Source organism: Phocoena phocoena, chromosome X, assembly GCF_963924675.1.
Source record: "Phocoena phocoena chromosome X, mPhoPho1.1, whole genome shotgun sequence".
In the NCBI taxonomy this organism is placed as follows: Eukaryota; Metazoa; Chordata; class Mammalia; order Artiodactyla; family Phocoenidae; genus Phocoena; species Phocoena phocoena.
The window spans coordinates 106776314-106796365 of NC_089240.1; positions in this window are offsets into that span (position 1 = coordinate 106776314).

The window sequence follows — 20052 nt, forward strand, 5'->3', positions numbered from 1 at the left end:
ATATGACATGTACTCATGGCAGACCAACGACTCAAGATGGACAGCCTGAACAGCAAGAAGAAAAGGTATGAATGGAATACTAGAAGACGTTTTTACAAATTTCGAGAATAAAACCCCATATTAATTTTATTTTCTACTACAAGTTTTTCATTCAAATGCAACATTCTATATTGATGGCAAGAGAAGTCTTTTAAAATGTATAACAGTTTGTGCTTTCTGGCATTTGGCAATTAACTCTGTTTCCAAACTGCACGTGGGAAAAAAGCAATCATTTTTCATCTTTGAATAGTTGCATTTCAGTTGTAAGGACTAGGTTTATTTTCCAACCAACAGTATGATGGCAATACTATATTTAATAAGATTATTTAATCCATTATATTAAAATGTCTTGCTATTCATAGTCTTAAATCACTGGCACATACTGAGCACTATAATGTAAGCTCCCTTATATTCTTAACTGGGTTCTAGTAAGTATACTTAAATTTTAATCTGTGAATGAATAAAGTGACATGGACATTTAAAAGGCCTCTCTCGGGCTTCCCTGGTGGCGCAGTGGTTGAGAGTCCGCCTGCCGATGCAGGGGACGCGGGTTCGTGCCCCGGTCTGCGAAGATCCCACATGCCGTGGAGCGGCTGGGCCCGTGAGCCATGGCCGCTGGGCCTGCGCGTCCGGAGCCTGTGCTCCGCAACGGGAGAGGCCACAACAGTGAGAGGCCCGCGTACCGCAAAAAAAAAAAAAAAAACAATAAAAGGCCTCCCTCACATTTCATTTAGAAACAAAATAAAACTTTTTCAAAGTTCAAGGGCAAATAGTAATGGAGAAGCAATAAAAGTAGAGTGTGTCTCATGTTTTTAATACTTCTTTGCTTATTTATCTGTTTTCTTTTGAGTGAGTATGTTTGTATGGAGGGGGACTGACAAAGGAGCATGTGGTGCCATGATTATATCAATAAGGAAAATTAACCTTGGGAGGGTAAGTAACTTACTTATGGCCACACAACCATTATGTGATAGAGCTGAGACTCAAAACCAGGTCTGTTTATTTCCAAAGCCCATGCTCTTCCTACGGTATAACATTGATTTGCCTTAAACTATGTGCTAACAATCTCAGACATGATGTGTTTAAATACAACTCCATAAAAAGAACACTTGCTTTAATAGGAAGCATATTTAGCAAGTGTTAGTTCCATCTCCCAACAACAGTAACATTAGTATCTGACATCTGTATTAGTTAAAACCATAGCCAAGGATTAAACATATCTCCTAGGTATTTATAACCTCCCCTTAGAGGGCTTAGAGCCAAGCCAGATCCTGGTGAGACTTAGGCCAATAAAAACTGAATCAATGAAATGAATTGAAAGAGCTTTCATAAGAGAAAGATCCAGCTCAGTTCTTACACTATTCAGAAGATCCTCAGAAAAACTCTAAGTATGGTCATTGGTATAGAATGTTGAATTTAAGAGAATGATGGGCTATGTCAAATAAATAGCAAAAGTTTAAATCCTTGTCCTGAAAGGAAACATTTGTTGACAGACCCCCTACTGCAGTCAATAGAACAACCTTTGTTCTGTGCCATGATATGCAGAGTGCTCCAGTTAGGTACAATTAAGGTGAAACTCGTTTACCTTACAGCCTCTGTTTCTTCATTATCTGCAATATATTTAAGTAACAGGGCTAAGGCTAAAACAATTCAACTATATAGCAATCAGTATTTACGATGAATGGAAAAAAGAAAACTTTCAAACTGAAGATAGTATATTAGAAGACATTATCTGGGGTCCAAGATACAACTCTAATTTCCTTAAAAGGAAAATTATAGCAATTAAGTTACAGCACATATATTTGTATATCAGCTACAACATAGTTAAAATGATTTATTCAGTTCACCAGGACTGATCTTCTTAATAATCCATATGAATCTCTCTCATCATGCATTACTCTGTAACAATTGTTAAAACCCACAGAGGAGGACTTCCCTGGTGGTGCAGTGGATAAGAATCCGCCTGCCAGTGCAGAGGACACAGGTTTGAGCCCTGGTCCGGGAAGATCCCACATGCTGCAGAGCAACTAAGCCCGTGCGCCACAACTACTGAGCCTGTGCTCTAGAGCCCGCGAGCCACAACTACTGAGCCCATGTGCCACAACTACTGAAGCCCACGTGCCTAGAGCCTATGTTCCATAACAAGAGAAGCCACCGCAATGAGAAGCTCCTGCACCGCAACAAAGACCCAACGCAGCCAAAAATAAATAAATAAATTTATTTTTAAGAAAAGAAATCCACAGAGGCAAATCAGTATGGACAAAGGAGTGGGAAGCTTAACTTTTATAAGCAATGTGCTTAGATTATTTTGAGGGGCATACCTAGACAGAAATCAAAAGTCTAGTCCAAGTTAGGCCATACTAAGATCCAGGCCTGGTTTTCCAGCTAGGTCAATCTTCTTATCCTTGGTCCCATGAATTTTCTCATCACACATCAATACAGTTTAAAAGATGGTACAGATTCTATTAGTAGTGTACCCAAAATCCTTTGCAAGTAAAATACTGTGTCATTTCATGACCCTCTAATATATCAGACATAGCCTCGTGCTTTTAGCAAATCTTCTCTAGACTTTAGATGCCATGTGAGAAAAAGTCCAGTGAACCCACTAGTGTAATCTCTTTTCTACAGCATATTTACAATAGTCACAATTTGACTACCTTAATACCCAGTGATCATCAAACTGTGTTTTATGTAATCCCAGCCCTCTGTGGAGGAGCCTTGGGATTGGCTTGAGTAGAAAAGGTGGTAAAGGGAGGAGGCAGGACTCCACATCCCTCCGTTGCTCCTGCTTCAACCAGACACTTCTCCTTTTTTGTTTGTTTTAAATACTGGAGTTCAAAGTAACCCTTTTTTTTTTTTTTTAAGGTCAGCCGCAAAAATTGTTAGACAATTGCTCTTATAGCCTATGTGTATCTCTTCCATTACTAGTGTCAATCACAACCACTACTTTCTGATATTAAATTGATCCTATTTGTGGGTTTAATAGAGAAGGCTCAGGCAAGTAATTTCCATAATTTACTAGATGTTAAGAAATTATGTAATTATGCAATGGCTCTTCTCTAACCAAAAAAAAATTTTCATAGTACATAATCACACAATTCTTTGTGGATAAGCTTATCTGGACTCTGTAGAACCATTAGTACACTTTAACATATTAGATTTACAAGACAGTTCTAACAAAGATCCAAGATTTAACTGAGCTAAGCAGAGCAAAGCAGCAATAATAAAAATCTCCATTTATAATATCTCAAGAGTTCCTTTTTGGGAGTAGCTGTGATGACTAATTTTATAAAACAGCTTGACCAGGCCATAGGGTGTTCAGATATTGGTAAAACATTATGCTGGATGTGTCTGTGAGGGTCTTTTTGGATGAGGCTAACATTTGAATGAGTAGACCGAGCAAAGCAGATTGCTTTCCCTAATGCAAAAAGGCTGAACATGCTTCTATCTTGGATAAAAGGTAGCTATTCCTTCCTGACCACTTGATCTGGGACATGGATCTTTTCCTGCCTGAGGACTAGAATTGAATCATCAGCCCTTCGTGGGTCTTGAGCCTGTCAGCTTTCAGACTGGAACTCACACCATCAGTTCACCTGGTTCTTAGGCTTTTGGAATCAAACTGGAACTAAACTATCAGCTGTCCTGGTTCTCAAGCCTTTGGACTCAGACTGGAACTACAGCATCAGCTCTCCTATGTCTCCAATTGCCAACTACTCTAGAGAACCTTGCTTAATACAGTTCCTTTTACATAATTAAATTTTAGCTAAACTTCATCTAAGTAGGTCAGTGAAGTTCTAGCTCATGCAAAAGAGTAACAAGCCTTAACGCTTCCAAAGTAAAACATGAAGTCACATCATCATTCATCTCTTTTTTTTTAAGTAGTGTGTTATTGTATATAATGAATGAAAAACAGTTGGATAGGGTTTATTTAGTTCCACAGATCATGGATGTACAGCAAATAGAACTTAAAATAATCATAAATTCAGCAGATTCTTTAGAGTTATTTGAGGAAAAATATTCAGTAAATCATGTTCACTTACAAGAAAAAGTCTTCAAAAATCATACTTTGTGTTTTTCCCTACTTCTAAGTTAAATTTTGATCATCCACTTGTAAATATTATGAATTTTATTTCAGTGTGAAAAATATCCCATTCCTTCATTAATCCAATATATATTTATTGAGCAGCTTCTATATGTCCAACATTGTACTACATTGGGTACATACTGGTTAATAAAAAAGATACGATCTCTGCTTTTATGGGCCTTACAGTTTGGTGGGGGTGAAAGGCAATAAGTAAACACACAAACCAAGAAAAGAATTTTTACTAACTGTGGAGAGAAGAGAGTAAATCACTATTTAAGAATTCTATTTATACTTGTCCTCACTCTTCATGTAAAAATGCACTTAGCTCAAAGACATTCACATAAAGGAAAAAAAATATTTTCTAATCATCTTATTTCCAACAATAGTGCAGGCCCCTGAATGAATACTTGGTTTTAGTGACTTTTCCTTTCTGTCCCATACAGTTTCCCCAAAACCTCCTCTTGGCAACTTTTGTTCACATACACTTTGCATGAAAATTACATTTTTGGCCCTATGTTATCTTAAGGGAGATAGATCACCTCTACCTACCACCTTTGAGAACTATGCCAGCAGCAGGCAGATTCCTCATAGGTTATAGCGAATAAACTGTAAGAAGAAAGGCTGTAAGAGGAAACCCACTCTAAAGGATGGCACAAATCTTTGTGGACCAAGTATTCTGCTGTTCACATAGTAGGGGACAAGAAGATGAACCAGAAAGGGATCTTGTCTTCAAATGCCCCTATTATCTAGCAGGGGTAATAAAACAAAAAACAAAACAAACAAAACAAAAACCACATGAACATATTATGCATAAAAAGAGGAGAACATTCCAGAAGAATTTTTCCTATCTGATGTTTTAGATGCCAAAATAGCAGAAACAAGGTAAAGGTGAACATCTCACTGCCCTCCCAACACCTTATAGTAGACACATATACATAAATAAAATAGTGCTTCCTGTCCTTTCCTCTTCATTTTTGTTCCTTTCCATAATACCTAAAACTGACCTTCTTATACTTGATAAGGCAATCCTATATTAACATAAAAATGTATTTTATTCATTTATTTAATTGCTATGTGCTAGGCTCGGCTCTGAGCTGGAGTTGGGGATACAGGGGTTTTGTGAGTACCTACACAGTAACTTTCAAGGATATTTTAGAGGTTCACCGTCTAGTGCTGTGCTGTTCAATATGGTAGCCACTATACAAAATGTGGCTAGTCTGAATTGAGATGTGCTATAGGTATAAAAATACGTAACAGATTTTGAAGACTTAGTAAAAAAAAAGAAATGTTAAATATCTCATTACTAATTTTATATACTGATAACATGTTGAAATAATAATTTGGACATAATTTAATAAAATATATTAACATAACATCATTTCACCTGTATTTTTTTTTTTTTTTTTTACTTTTTAAGTGTCTCCGCTAGAAAATTTTAAATTACATATGTGGCTTGAGTTATATTTCTATGGGACAGTACTGGTCTAATGGGAAGAACTGATAAATAGTTATAATTAAGAGTGCCAAGTACTGGAATGGGATGTATAGAAAAATTTCTCAACAGTAATTAAGACATCAAATATCTTACTCCATATTGCACTCATCTTTATTTTCTTTTTACTGCTACACAGTCATTTATGAAAGAAGACATAAGTACAAAATCCTTGAAAGTTACTAGTGCTTTGCAGAGAGTCCCATGAAAAAAGGAGGGAATCTTCATTAAAGATATTTATTTTGCAATTATCCTAAGTTAAACCGTCTATTTCTGGTAGTTTTGCTTGAGGATCCAGTGTTTTCACTTATAATTTTCATTTTTTGAACAATAAGTATAGTAAACATAGCTAAATTTGCTGTGCATTTGCTAGAATTATTACCAGACACTACAAAAATACTGCACTGTCGTTCATCCTCTCTCTTCCTCCCTCTCCTACCTGTTATTTAACATCTCACTCCAAACACGACTATACTTTTAAAATTTTAAGCATGCTAAAATACCACACCCCATTTAGTTTTCTCTCTCCCTCAATTTAGTCACATATCTTGTGCCCAACCTCGTTGGCTCCATTTAATCACTTCCCTATTACTCCTCAACTCATGTTGGCATTTACCTCCATCATGCTATTAAAATGTTCTCAAAATCATCAATGATTTTCAGGTCCCTAAATTCAATTGAAACTTTCTGTCCTTATTTTACCCAACCTCCAGCATTACTGAGTACTATAAATCACTCCCTCGTTCTGGGATCATTGATTATTTTTTATTTATTTATTTTTGCATCATGAAAACTCACTCTCCCAATTTCCCTCCTACCTCTCTGGCTATGACAACTCTGTCTCCTTTGTAGGCTCATCTAATTTATTCCCTCCTATTAAAAGCTGGAGTTTTCATTCTCAGCCAATTTTTCTTTTATTCTATATGTTCTCCTTAGTGAATCTAATTTATGCCCATGGCTTCCATTATCAACTGCATGCAAATGAGTTGCCAATTTCGATTTCTGGCACCAAGGACCAGATTTCCATATCCAACTGCCAACTTGGTCTCCCCACTCTGATATATCAAAAGGACTTCAATTTGAATATGTGCAAAACCAGACTCATAATCTACCACCTACCCTAAGCTGGTTCCCTTCTGGTTTCTCCTAGAAATCTCCAATTGGGTAGATCAGAAAACTGAAATCAATCTTCATAATTCTCTTCCTCAATACCTAATTTCTGTAAATTCTAACTCCCAAATATGGCTTAAATTCATGTATGCCTTTCAATCTCTACCACCGTCATCAAAATAGATCCTTTTAAATGTTTGTTGACTAGATGTAGAAATGAATGAATGTATTAATAATAAAAACAACAAGGTATGAAAGCAGAAAGTGACTTTGGGGGAGATTCAGTAGTATTCTGAATTGTCTGGTTTGTTTCAGTGAGTGCAATAATAAAACAGAAAACTATAAAGTAAGTTTGGTTTCAGGCCACGGTGAACTTTAAGTGCTATGTTTTTGAGTTTGAATTTAATTTTGTTAGGTACTAAGAGGCCTTGGTTGCTTTTTTTCTTTATGTTTTGTTTTTATCAGAGGAGGCACTGTACTTTAAAAAGAGTATTCATTACATGGTTTGTAACATTGATGGAAAGGAGAGAGATTAACAGATTGAAGTTCAGATGCTATTGAAAAATTATAAGGAAGAGGTAGTGAGTGCCAGAATTAGGGGTTGCAATGCAAATGGAAATAGGAAATAGATCCTAGAGACACTGTACTGGTAGATTTTTCTTTATAGGACTTGTTTATATAGAGGGATAGGACAGGAAGGAGGAATTAAAGATAATTCTGAGATTTAAACATGGATGATAGCAATAACAAAGAGAAACATTAAATCTGTATATCCTATTGCCTAATAGACATCTCCACCTGGATATACCACATACATCAGAAAATAAACATATGAAAAAATGACCGTGTCATTCCCCCAAAATATTCCTCTCTTATATCTCCTATATTGGCAAAAGCCATCACCAGCTACCTAGAAACTTCTGGGCCATCTTTGACTCTTCCTTTTACCTGGACCATAATGTCCAGTTACTCACCATGTCTGAGTTTACCTTCTGAACCTTGCTCAGATATTTTTTTCTCTTCTTGAGAAAAAAATTGACTTCTTGAGAAACACATTGACTATTGCAGGAGCCTCTAATCTGTATCCTTGTTTCTCCTATCTCTTTCCAAGCACTTTATGTATGGAAAATGATATAGGGCAGTGGAAAGGACTGGGGTTTGGAAGTACACTGAGCTATGTTCATATATCAACCCTGTTACCTTCAATAAATTATATAACCTCTTTGAACTCGTTTCATTAATTATAAATGGGAGTTAGCTAATTTGGGAGAGTGGAAACACATACATGCAATACATTTTGACATAATTAGTGCTGAAAGTTAGTGGTTGTTATGTTTATTACTCTCATTCCACATTAGTCTCATTAACACTAACTAGCTAGGTGACACTAGCCAAACAACATAACCTGCCTAGGTTTTAGCTTCCTCGTTTGTGACATTGGGAAATTAATATTTACCTTGAAGTGTTGTTGAAAGGAGAAAAGTAGAGACATAGATTTTAAAAACATAATGCATGAGAAATAGTGAATGCTCAATAAATGTTAGTTCATTTTCTCCATTTTCAACTTTAATTATTCTAACCTCTCAAATGTCTTCCTTACTATCACAAGGTAAGCATTTTAAACAATCTAAAGGGTTAAAAATGAAAGTTAAAAATACCTCTCCCTCTTTCCCAAATCTCACTTCTAAATCTCAGATATAGTTTATGAATGTATATCCCAGAGTTATGCATTTGCATGCATATTAAGTAAACAGGATAATACTAAAGCAGTAGTTCTGCACATTGACTTTTTCACTTAATAATGTATTTTGGTGATCTTTCATATCAGCACAGATAGATTTAACTTATTTTTAAAAGAAAATATAGATAAAACTAATTTTTTAAAACAACATTACTGCACCATTGTATGGATGTACCATGATCATTTAAATTCCCCTCTTTCACTCCTTAAGGGGCATGTAGTTTGCTTCATTATTCAGCTAATATAAGCAAAGGCATAATGAAAATAAATACTTAGTTTCTTCCAACTTTTGCAAGTATATTGGCAGGATAGATTCCTAGGGTGGAATTAGCAAAATCAAATAGTATATGAATTTAAAATTCTTTGCCAATTAAAAAAATTGAGTTATCTTCTACTTAGATATTTGTAGAAACTCTTTTCATATGACAGAAATTAGGTTCTTTTTCCCTCTTAACTGATTTAAATGAAAGAATGAATAAACAAGTTTCTACTATTTTGCTTTTTTACTTTGTTTAGGGTATTTTAGCAAGCAAAATTCACCAGTGTTTATCTATAAATGTTTGTTGAAAAAATGAGTTGATGAACTCTTGATTGAGCTGAATTAACACTAAACTAAAGCCTCATGAGCTCTCCTAGACAAGGATTATTTCCCTTCCCTAAACTAAAAGCCTATAATACTAAACCCTAAGGGAAATCTTTCCAAGTTTCTCAAAGGCTCCATTTCACAGACCTGGAGTATATTCAAAACAAAATGAAGTTTACTTGTTCAAATTTTGTATAGAAGTATTTATCATTAGCTGACATGAAGTTGAAACCGATTATTTATTGGGAATCCTTTCCCTCTTTGACCTCACTCAGACTTGATGGAGACAATCTGTGAAATCTCTTCTTTTATTATGACTAAACACTAAAATTCCTCTGGTGGTTCTGTGTGATTTATGTATGGCTATAAGCATAAGTCATGTAAGACAATAAAGTCTACACCACTTATAAGAATGACTCATATGCTGCCATACTGTATGTGAGATTTATCAAGAGAGTACCACTATTTTGTCACCTTGTTCCTAAACGCATAAATGAATTTTAGATAACACTTATCAGAGATGAAAACAGATAGGCTAACATTAGTTGAGCCTACTGCTTTATAGGTGAACACAGGAATGAAAAGACCTCAACAAAAAGTGTGTCATAATCATAGGGACATTTTTATCCAAGCAGACAATTAGATCTGCAAAAAAGGTGATAAACTCACTAGCATTTTGATTTGTGGAGAAAAAAAAAAACGACACACATATTATTCAATAATACGAGTGGGGGCTTCCCTGGTGGCGCAGTGGTTGAGAGTCCGCCTGCCGATGCAGGGGACACGGGTTCGTGCCCCGGTCCGGGAAGATCCCACATGCCGCGGAGCAGCTGGGCCCGTGAGCCATGGCTGCTGAGCCTGCGCATCCGGAGCCTGTGCTCCACAGTGGGAGAGGCCACAGCAGTGAGAGGCCCGCGTACCGCAAAAAAAAAATAATAATAATACGAGTGATTAAGATTAGTGCCTGGCTGGGTTTGGAGGTGGGAGATTACTACAAAATTAAATTCCTTTCTTCAAGAATATATGTTCTTTGTGAAATATAATGGTATGTAGTTTGTATCATTTTTATCCCTAATGTGTAAAATCCTTTATACTAGAAGGAGATATGACTTAAAACTGAGTTTAATCACAAGAACAAGAAAGCTCAGATATGACAATATTTAGGGGCCTGCTGCAGGGAAAATGGGTAATGAACAGATAATTAAGTTTGCTGAACCCCAATCTTCTTGGAGTTAGAGGGTCCAGTTATTGTTTGACTCTGTGAAAGTCCTCTTCACTCATTCCTAGAATGAATAAGGATTTGAAAATGTTTTAAAAACCTCATAACACACCTTAACCCTGTAGATGTTTTCAGACATTGCAAAAACAGGGTTAGGACTCCCTACTTTATCCACTGAGCCCTCAGCAGGACAGTCTTTGCACTTTTAGGCCTTGTAGCTGTATTATTTCTCCAAATATGGGGTCAAGGGGACAATAAAATTTACTTCCCCGGAAATGTTAGTTCTCTGGAGTTAGTGTGTAACAACTTCTAGAACCTCATTTGTCACACTGGCAGCTGACAGATTTCTTTTGAGTTGATAGGGACTCCTATTACAAACCTCACTAACCAATCCCATCCCTATTTCCCTATAGCTATACCAGAATTGAGCATTTACCAGAGAGAAGTTTGGCACCAAACGTAAAGGATTACAACATTGGGCTTCCCTGAAAAGCCCACCTTTTGAGTGCACATCTCACTGCATTTTCAGGTTGTATCTCACATTGGTTTTCAGTGCAGTGATGGTATCAGATGTGGGATATCGAGAGATGAGAGGTGGCACTTGTCTAAGAATCACTGTAGATCAGGGAAGAATAAGGATTTTTTTGTATCAAGGATCAGGCTTTGGGAAAGATGAAGCAGAGAATCCTGCAGAGGTACAACCCTGTGGGCCTACTGGATCAGGCTTTCAATGAGGAGGGAAAAGTTTCCTACCATCTCCCCCAAGAAGAGGAATTCAATTACAGACACATTTTGTAATTAAATCAAATCTATTTGGGGAGAAGAAAAAAAAGAAATAGGAGAGAAGTTATTTCTCATATTCTGGCTGAAATCTTTGATTGGAAAAAAAAAATCACATTAAATATAAAATCTATGTAAAAACAATATCAGGGAAGTCAAACTGCCAAAAGCAAAAACTACAGTTAAAATTAAAACTGCAGGCAATTTTAAAAATATAAGCTGAACCTTCTTCTTATGATATAGTGTCTAAAAGAGAATTCTGAATTTACATATATATCTATCTATATCTATCTTTTCAATAGGATCCCCAATCTTCACCACATTATATATCACACTGAATTATACATCACATTGTAAAGTAAAACTCAAGCAGCATCCATACAGGTGAGTATCTAGACACTTCACACTCTGACTTTTCAAATTAAGAATAAATAACAAATATTCCATCCCAAGGAGAATTGGGCCTCTCGTTTTGGGAGATTTCACAGGATGAGAGGAAGTGAATAGCTGTATATCCACTTTCAAGCCATTCTGAAGATAACCTCAGGAGTTCAAATATCAGAAAATAAATAAATTAATAAGTGACACACTGATGCATTTTCAAAGGAGACAGTCAGGAGGGTGACAAATGCTATAATGACAAGACGCCAATGCCTGACAACTGGCTTCACTTTTGGAACAAAGGAGAGAGTAAGATCAAGGCAGAAATAGGAAAATGAAATGGAAACAGGGAGCATTTTTTTAAAGGTCCCAAATTCTACATAAAGCTAGGAACAAGTCACGCGGGTCTTGTTTGAGATTCGTCCATTATGGATCAGTGGAACAGCACAGGTGGCTAGCTTAAGGGGGATCCCAAACCCACCACTATCACTACCACCTTGCTCATCTGGGCTATAAATTTAAGGCCAATCTGTGTGACGCTGGGCTGGAAATTCTCAGCATTGGAGTAGCTTCTTTGGGATACATCTTGCTATAACAAAAATGAAAAGATGAAAAGATTGGGCTATAATTAATCATCAGCATCTTAGTATGAACAGCTTTATGGTCATCAGCACTTTTGTATGAACATGTTTTATGACATTCAATGGCCAGTCAATTACAAATGCTCTGAATGAGATACAAGACAGGAATAGGTTTATACTTTCTAAACTCTCTTCCTGGATGGTCACATCCAATGCCAAGATTTAAAATAGTGCCTATATGCCAAAGACTTTCCAAATCTCTATCTCTAGCTCTGACATTGCTCCTAAGCTCCAGATCTATGTTACAATTGTCTTTTCCTTATTTGAAAACTCTACTTGGATCTTAAACTTAATATGTCCACCTTTCACCCAGTTACTCAGGCTAAATAATGCAGGAAACATCCTTGATTCCTTTATGTTTCGAAACTCTGCTTCTTCTAGTTCATCATAAAATGCTGCTAGATCTTCTTGCAAAATACATCTCAAATCCACCTAGATATCTGAAACCCCACTGTCACCAACCTAAACTAAGCCACTGTCACATTTTACCTATACCTTTGCAATCACGTCCTAATATATTTCCCTGCTCTCACTATTGACTTTCTACAGTACATTTTCCACTCAGCAGCCAGAGTGGCTTTTTTAAAGTGAAATAGATCCTTTCATGCCTATGCTTAAAAAAATCTTCCAGTGTCTGCCCATTATATCAAAAATAAACTCCAAACTCTAAACCATGGCCTGCGAGGCCCTTGTTTGATCTATCCAAGTTCTCTGTGTTTTTATTCCTCGAATATGTAAATATCCTTTCCAACTCAGGAAAGGAGTTGGAAATACATGCTTTGTATTCTCTCTACCTATAAAACATGTAAATTTTTGCAAGGATAGTTCCTTGTCTGTAAGATCACAAGTAAGTGATACCTAATCAGAGAGTTCATTCCTGGCCAATTTAAATAGTCTCCTAGGCACTCTTCATCCCACGCCCACTCTTTATAGCACGTGTTACCGATTTTTAAAAATTTCTTCATTGCTTTATTTGTTTTAATTCTTGCCCCAAGGTGAGAACATAAGCTGCGTGAGAGCAAGGACCTTGTTTGCCTCATTCACTGCTTTATCTCCAGAACCTAGAACAGTGCCTTGCACAATGTAGATATCCAATGATTGAGTGAAATTACGATAGCATATGCTCTCCTTTACCTCCTAATTTAATATTATGCCATCCATATCATTCTCTATCATGTTCACGTCTTTTTTTTTTTCTTCATAACACATCACTTTATAGCATTTATCATTGGTTGGAAATATCACATTCATTTATTGGTTTCCTTTTTTTTATTGTCTATTTCCTTTGGCTAAAATGGAAAAACCATGAGAGCAAGGGTCTTATCTGTCTTATTTATCATTGAATATCCAGTACCTATACCTAGAACAGTGATTGACATATAGTAAGAGCACAACAAATGTCTAGTGGTTAAATGAATGAGTTCTGATGAAAAGTTGCAGAAAGAAAAGGTATGTATTTTGGCTCCCACTCTTCAATAGCTGTGTTCCTGCAGTTGAGGACCCAGTAAGGAATAGGTATTTGGACAGTGTAATAAAAACAGTTGAAATTTATAGAGAACATTGTTGACTGAAGAAAAACGCACAGCCTAAAGGTTGTGAGTTAAGTTATATTCAGGGATCTTACTGAGGAAGAGTCAGGATATACAGGAGTATTTGGCTGGAAAAAAACATGTAGTCAAATGTCGAAAGATTACTTCTAATCACAAGACACAGACATCTCATGCTAATGATTTTAGTTCTTTTCTATATATGGAAAGATGCAAGAATCTGGGCTCACTGAAATGACTCCTTAGATATGCATCTTAACTCTCTAGGACCAGTATCCATAGCACAGAATGCTTCCTGCTTTTCTCCATTCTGAATGGAGAAAATGGAATGGCAGGCAACATTCTCTGTCCACAATATAATTACAGCAGTCACTGTTATAAGTGTTTTACATATACTAACTCAATGTCACAATAATCCTGTGAGGGACGGTTTTGCTATCAACTCCATTTTAAGGTTCAGGAAAGCGAGGCAAAAAATTGATAGAATAAAATGTCCAAGACTGGTTTCCTATTATTATTACTATTATTATTGAATTAAGCTCTCTCCCTAATTAATAGGCCAGAATTTAAACATAGGCTATCTGTCTGGAGGGCTCACCCTCTAAGTGACATGCTACAATGCTTTTAACAGGGGACTTGGAACAGCCAAGTTTTAAATAAAAGTTTATTGAGAAATGGATGGATTCACTCCTATGGGCTGCCTAGGCGTGGCTGAGCTCCAGACCCTTGAGAGAGGGAGAAAGGTGGTCTTTATCATCTCTAGGTCGCCTTTAGACCCAAGAGCTCTAGGGAAAGATTTTTTTCTGAATCGGCTTATTTCACCCTTGACCTCAGGATGCCCTTGATTCAGATCATCAGTGAAAAACAGTTTGAGATACCATCAGTGGAAACATTTGAAAAAGTCATTGTTTTCCCCTATTCTGAGAAATTGTCAATGTATTCTCTATCACTTATCTAAAAAAAAAAGCAAAAAGCCTCTTTCTCTTAGCCCCACCTACTTCAGCTTCCTTCCTGTGTGACTTTAGAGAGAATTCTTTCTTGAGGCAAGAAACCTCTGTGTCATTAGCACAAAGTAATCCTTAGTATAATGGGCTTTAATTGCCTTAATTATTTTATATCTGAATTACCGTACACTGCAGGACATTTAGAACCATAATAATAAAATATCTTATTATAGTGGTTTATTGAAGTACTACACTAAATGTTAACTTCTGGGAATCACTCTGAGGTCTAACAGTGCCTGTAAATCATTCTAATCTCACAGCAGAAGTTGAAGGTGCAATAGGATCTTGAGTAGGAAACGAAACATATAAACTTTTCAAATTAATTCGTATGAAAGCCTGGGGCTTTATTCTTACTCCCATCCTGCTTGAGTTATGACAAAGTTTAAATAGCCAATCCATTCATCAGCCACATGGTAAACTACCTTTAAAATTAAAAATAAATTAATATTTTTATATTTCTAGCATTAAACTAATTATATTTTTATCCTAAGGTATCCCAGCAGCTAGTGAAAGTAAATATCAGCTCCATTATTATTCATCATCAGATGTTAGGTGGACTATTGATCTGAAGGCTACAGATATTAGAGAAAGATTGATTTTTTTAATCCAAGGCTAGAATCTATCTCCCTATAGCCTATTAGCCTATTTCTCAGTTAAGTGCTCATTAAGTAATAAGGATTGTCAGGTTTGGTGAGGGTGGTGAAAGAAAAATGTCAGATATATTATGGATGTTACATCAGTAATCATTATGACATTACATAATGACATTACATCATTATAAAGTTAGATATATTAGATGGAGGAGATAGCTTTTAGTCACATTCCAACATTGCCCACAATTGCCTCTATTGAATGCCATAACATTTTGTACCTATTTATTCAGACACACACAGTACATACAATAGCCTCACTGAAAGGGGAAACAGTCCATGTAAATAGACAAACTGGCCTCAGCAAATGGGACGTACAGAATAAGGACTTCCTTTGGAACTTGGTCCCTGAGTATGTGACAGTTGGTTATAACCTTTCAGAAACCTGCTCCTGGCTTGTGTCACCCTCACAATGGCTGAAATACCATTGAAGGAAGTAGCATCTATGTCAATCCAAGTTTGATCAAGCAGCACAGAAAAGCTGCTATAGTCTGCTATCTCTTTTAAAAACACCATGGACAGTAATTCAGGGAGGCTGAACCTAGAAATCTCATTTCAGGCCACATATGTCTTTAAATAGCAGAAGGCTATAAAAGAGTCTATGAATAAAAGGTGAACTCAATTTTGCAAACCTGAATTACCTCACAAGTGCTAGACTATGCTTTCATTTGATTGCTCTCTCAGTGTGGTTTTTCTAAGCACCCTGAGCCTCTGTCTTGAGCCAAATTATCACTAGGCCACATTTTTGTTATACCTTACCTTCTGTCCATCCAACCCATGTGATTCATCTCTTTAAGGTCAGTGCAATGTCACCTCAATAAGGAGCTAATACAATTTGGATATAATAACAAGGATACAACATTCAGGAAACACTTGTGAGAGATTTACAGTGCCTTACACTGCCCCTGCCACCCACCCCCAAGCCAACCTGATCTTCGTTGTATTTACCTAAAAAACGTATTGTGAATTATTTTGTACTTTAACTCTAATAATAACACTAATTTTCTCTTGCACTTAACATGAAAAGCTGACCCTAAAGCTCTCAGATAATGACATAAGAATCCTCAGTTTGAATGAGCTCATAAAAATGAAGATGAGCAAATAGAAAGTAATGATTATATTGTGAGTACCCATTGTACATTCATCACTCTATTACAAATATTTCACACATTTTTCCCATTTAATGCACATGAAAAGGTTGCCATTTGGTTGTTGTAACCCTTCTTGTTTTAAAGAAGAAGAAACATGCTCAGAAATGGAAATTATTGCCCCAAATCACACAACTATAAAAAATATTTGCTAAGATTTGAGCAAAAGTCTGAGTCTAAACCAACAGTACTTTCTATTTTACCACCTAGCTTGTCTCACTACCTGCCTCAAACTAGCTTCTCTGGTGCCTCTAGAAATCACAAACCACTAACAGATCAAAATTCCACAAAAACAAATTTAGATCAGACGTGAAAATAGCTTAACCTTGTATCCATGGTGACCATCTGTCCTGGATAGAAAAGTTTGCATTTAAACAGAGGTCCATTACACAGTAACTATTGCAAAAGTACATTATTTTAACAATCAAACTATACTTCCCAGATCATCTCCTAATCTGGAAGTATCCCAGAATGCTAACACCAATTCAACTGAGTTTTCTTATTCAGAAGTTAAGATAACTACTCCTATACCCCTTGTTCCACCTTAAAAAACAAAACAAAAAACAGTAAAGCACAGGACTCATTTATACAAGAAGAAGAAAAAAGTGTATGTCAAGAGGCTTCTTGTTAGGATTAAAATTTTATTCTTTACGCTGCTAGCTTGAAAAAGAAATTTTTGTAATTGGGTGAGTGCACAGCTCAAGAGAAGAGATGAGTAGCCTTTGAGGTACTTACATATTTTATTCTGTTAGAACTATTGTGATAGAATTTAATCTGAGTAATAATGAGGCAGCAGATAAACTTCTCCATTAGAAAATGTGTTACTTTCTTAAATAAGGCTACTTGTTCTAAATTAGTTTTTACATTCTGATTTTGAAGTCACAAATCCTTAGAACACAGTAGCCTTTTATGAAAAAACTATTTCTTTTGCTGGTAAGGATGTTCACCCAACTTGCCTCTTAGGGGTTTTCTTTTTGAGTGGCATAATCCTCCACACTTGACAATGAAGCCTAAGATTCTGTGATTCAGGAGTAATTCCACTGGGAAATTCTTATTTACATGCAATATTCCTGAGATGAGTAACGCATTAACCCACTGCTTGTACTAATAAACTTTATACAATTTATAGAGTTAATTTTTAATCTGGCAATTCCCAGATTCCATGGCTTGTTGTAGTCAGGGGGAGGGGAGGGCAAGATTTGTAGGAGTAGAAGATTCTGATGGGAGACTATAGCAAGGAAGGATACAGATCTGGGAAAGATGCTTAATTGAGAAGAACAAAATTGAGGGTTGGGACGAGTGAGAAGATGGATAGTGAAAAATAAGGTAGGAAGGTCAAAATAGCCTATCTACATGCCAGTTGTCAAAGTAAGACCTTGGGAATAGGCATCACAGCGTCCAACTGTGCCTCAGAAGGAAGAAGAGCTGCCTTTCCAGCTGGAAATGAGTCCATCCAAGTTGCTTTATAACTTCAGGAAATGAAAATACGTAATAGTAAGTCTGAATAAAAAATGTATGCCTCAAAACGAAGATGAAAAACAGCTGTGATCTCTTTCACAACAATCATTAGACTTCACAGACAGATGGGAACAGAGATGGAATGATGGACAATCAAATGAGCTCTTAGTTCTAGCAGATTCTAAATATTGGCTGACTTTTGAAGCTTGTATGAAAATCAACCTGATAGAAACACTACATGTATTCAATGAATGTTAAAATATATTTGGCAAAAGTATTTAACTTTATTCTCCTCAAGCTTTTCCTTATTTTCCTTAGATACAGCAATTCTGTTTTCTTCAAGCCATGAAAAAAGTGAATCATTAGAATGGGAAAGACATGGAAATACGATTTTAGAGTAAAAAAGTCTTTCTTTTTTACTTTATTCTCCTCAAGCTTTTCCTTATTTTCCATAGATACAGCAATTCTGTTTTCTTCAAGCCATGAAAAAAGTGAATCATTAGAATGGGAAAGACATGGAAATATGATTTTAGAGTAAAAAAGTCTTTCTTTTTTCTTTTCTCTTCAGCCAGCTACCAGTGGGAAACTTCAAATTTGATGCTTAAAAGAGAGCTGATCTTCAATTTAATGACTAACTGGACTGCATTTTATTCATTTGCTTTGAAAAAGATAAATATCTGTGGTATCCGGGAAAAATGCAAGAAATCTACTTATGTTGTCTTATTAGTTTGAGTGACTTTCTTTTACAAGCTTGAAGGGTCATTCAGATTGCATCCTAACACCATCATCCCCAATCTACCACCTATTACTGGCACACATGTGTTCTTGTCACATTGTGGTATCTTTGAAAATAATACTTTAAACTGCCTTCTGCGTCTGGAAGCTAATAAGTATGAACATGATTCAGGAAAGCACTGTGTTACTAAAGATTAGAATCACCACATGTAAGGCTCTGCTAGTCAAAACTCCAGGTATGGGAGCAAAGCAGCTGCAGCATAGTAATAATAGTTTATTTAAGTCAGAGAGAATTATTTGTCTTCAGTCATGCTTATGAATAATTTTGATTTATTTTTTATGCCTCAGAAAAGGGCGCCTTCCTACTTCATGCCCTGTGGTGTGGTGACATATAACACTATAGGGTACATTTTCTAGAAGCTGTTTTATTATGTATGGAGGCATAAGAAGAAGGAGAGGGGATTACTGTGTGCCATGGATTAAACATCGACTAGTTGAATGCACAGGACGGTGCCTTTAGAACATGGTGATACCTTTTTATTCCACATGCCACATGCCTCCAAATTCAGAAACATATATAGTCATTTGTAAGCAATATGCTTCCTTTGGCCAAACAGGTACCCCCTTATTCATGTAGGCTTGGTCGGACCAGGTACCTGCCAATGAAATGTTCCAAATACATCTCTGTCACTTCATTTGCTGTGCTGAATCAGCACTCTCTGGGCACAGAGTTTTTTTGGAAGTTTCTTCAAAATATTATACACTGGAGCTTCCCTGGTGGCGCAGTGGTTGAGAGTCCGCCTGCCGATGCAGGGGACACGGGTTCGTGCCCCGGTCCGGGAAGATCCCACATGCCGCGGAGCGGCTGGGCCCGTGAGCCATGGCCGCTGAGCCTGCACGTCCGGAGCCAACGGGAGAGGCTGCAACAGTGAGAGGCACGCGTACCGCAAAACAAAACAAAACAAAAATAGTATACACTGGAGGGGATACTTTCACAAAGGCTGATTCAGCAAGTGGAGCAAGAGGGGAAGTGAGAGATTCATAGGGTTCTTTCAATGCTGAGCCCTGCTGACGGATAAGAGGATGATTATGCAAGTTAGCCGATGTGGGCTGAACTTCCAGAGAATGAACCTCAGTCTCTTCATTTCGTTTGAAATTAACGCTCTCTGTAGCCTAGTCTATACTCTGCTACTCGTAGCACAGGCCCTCTATCACACTTGCATTTGGATGACACTTTTCACTTTTCAAAACGTTTTCTCATTTGCCATTTCATTTGTTCTTCTTCATACAACAGTTAGGTATGCAAGTCACGTATGATTAGCTAAATTTGAGAGAGAAAGAAAATAAGGCAGAGTGAGATTAAATAACTTGTCTAAGATCGCATAGTTAATTATTGGTAGAGTCAAGCCTTGATGACTATAATCCAGGTTGCTTGACTTC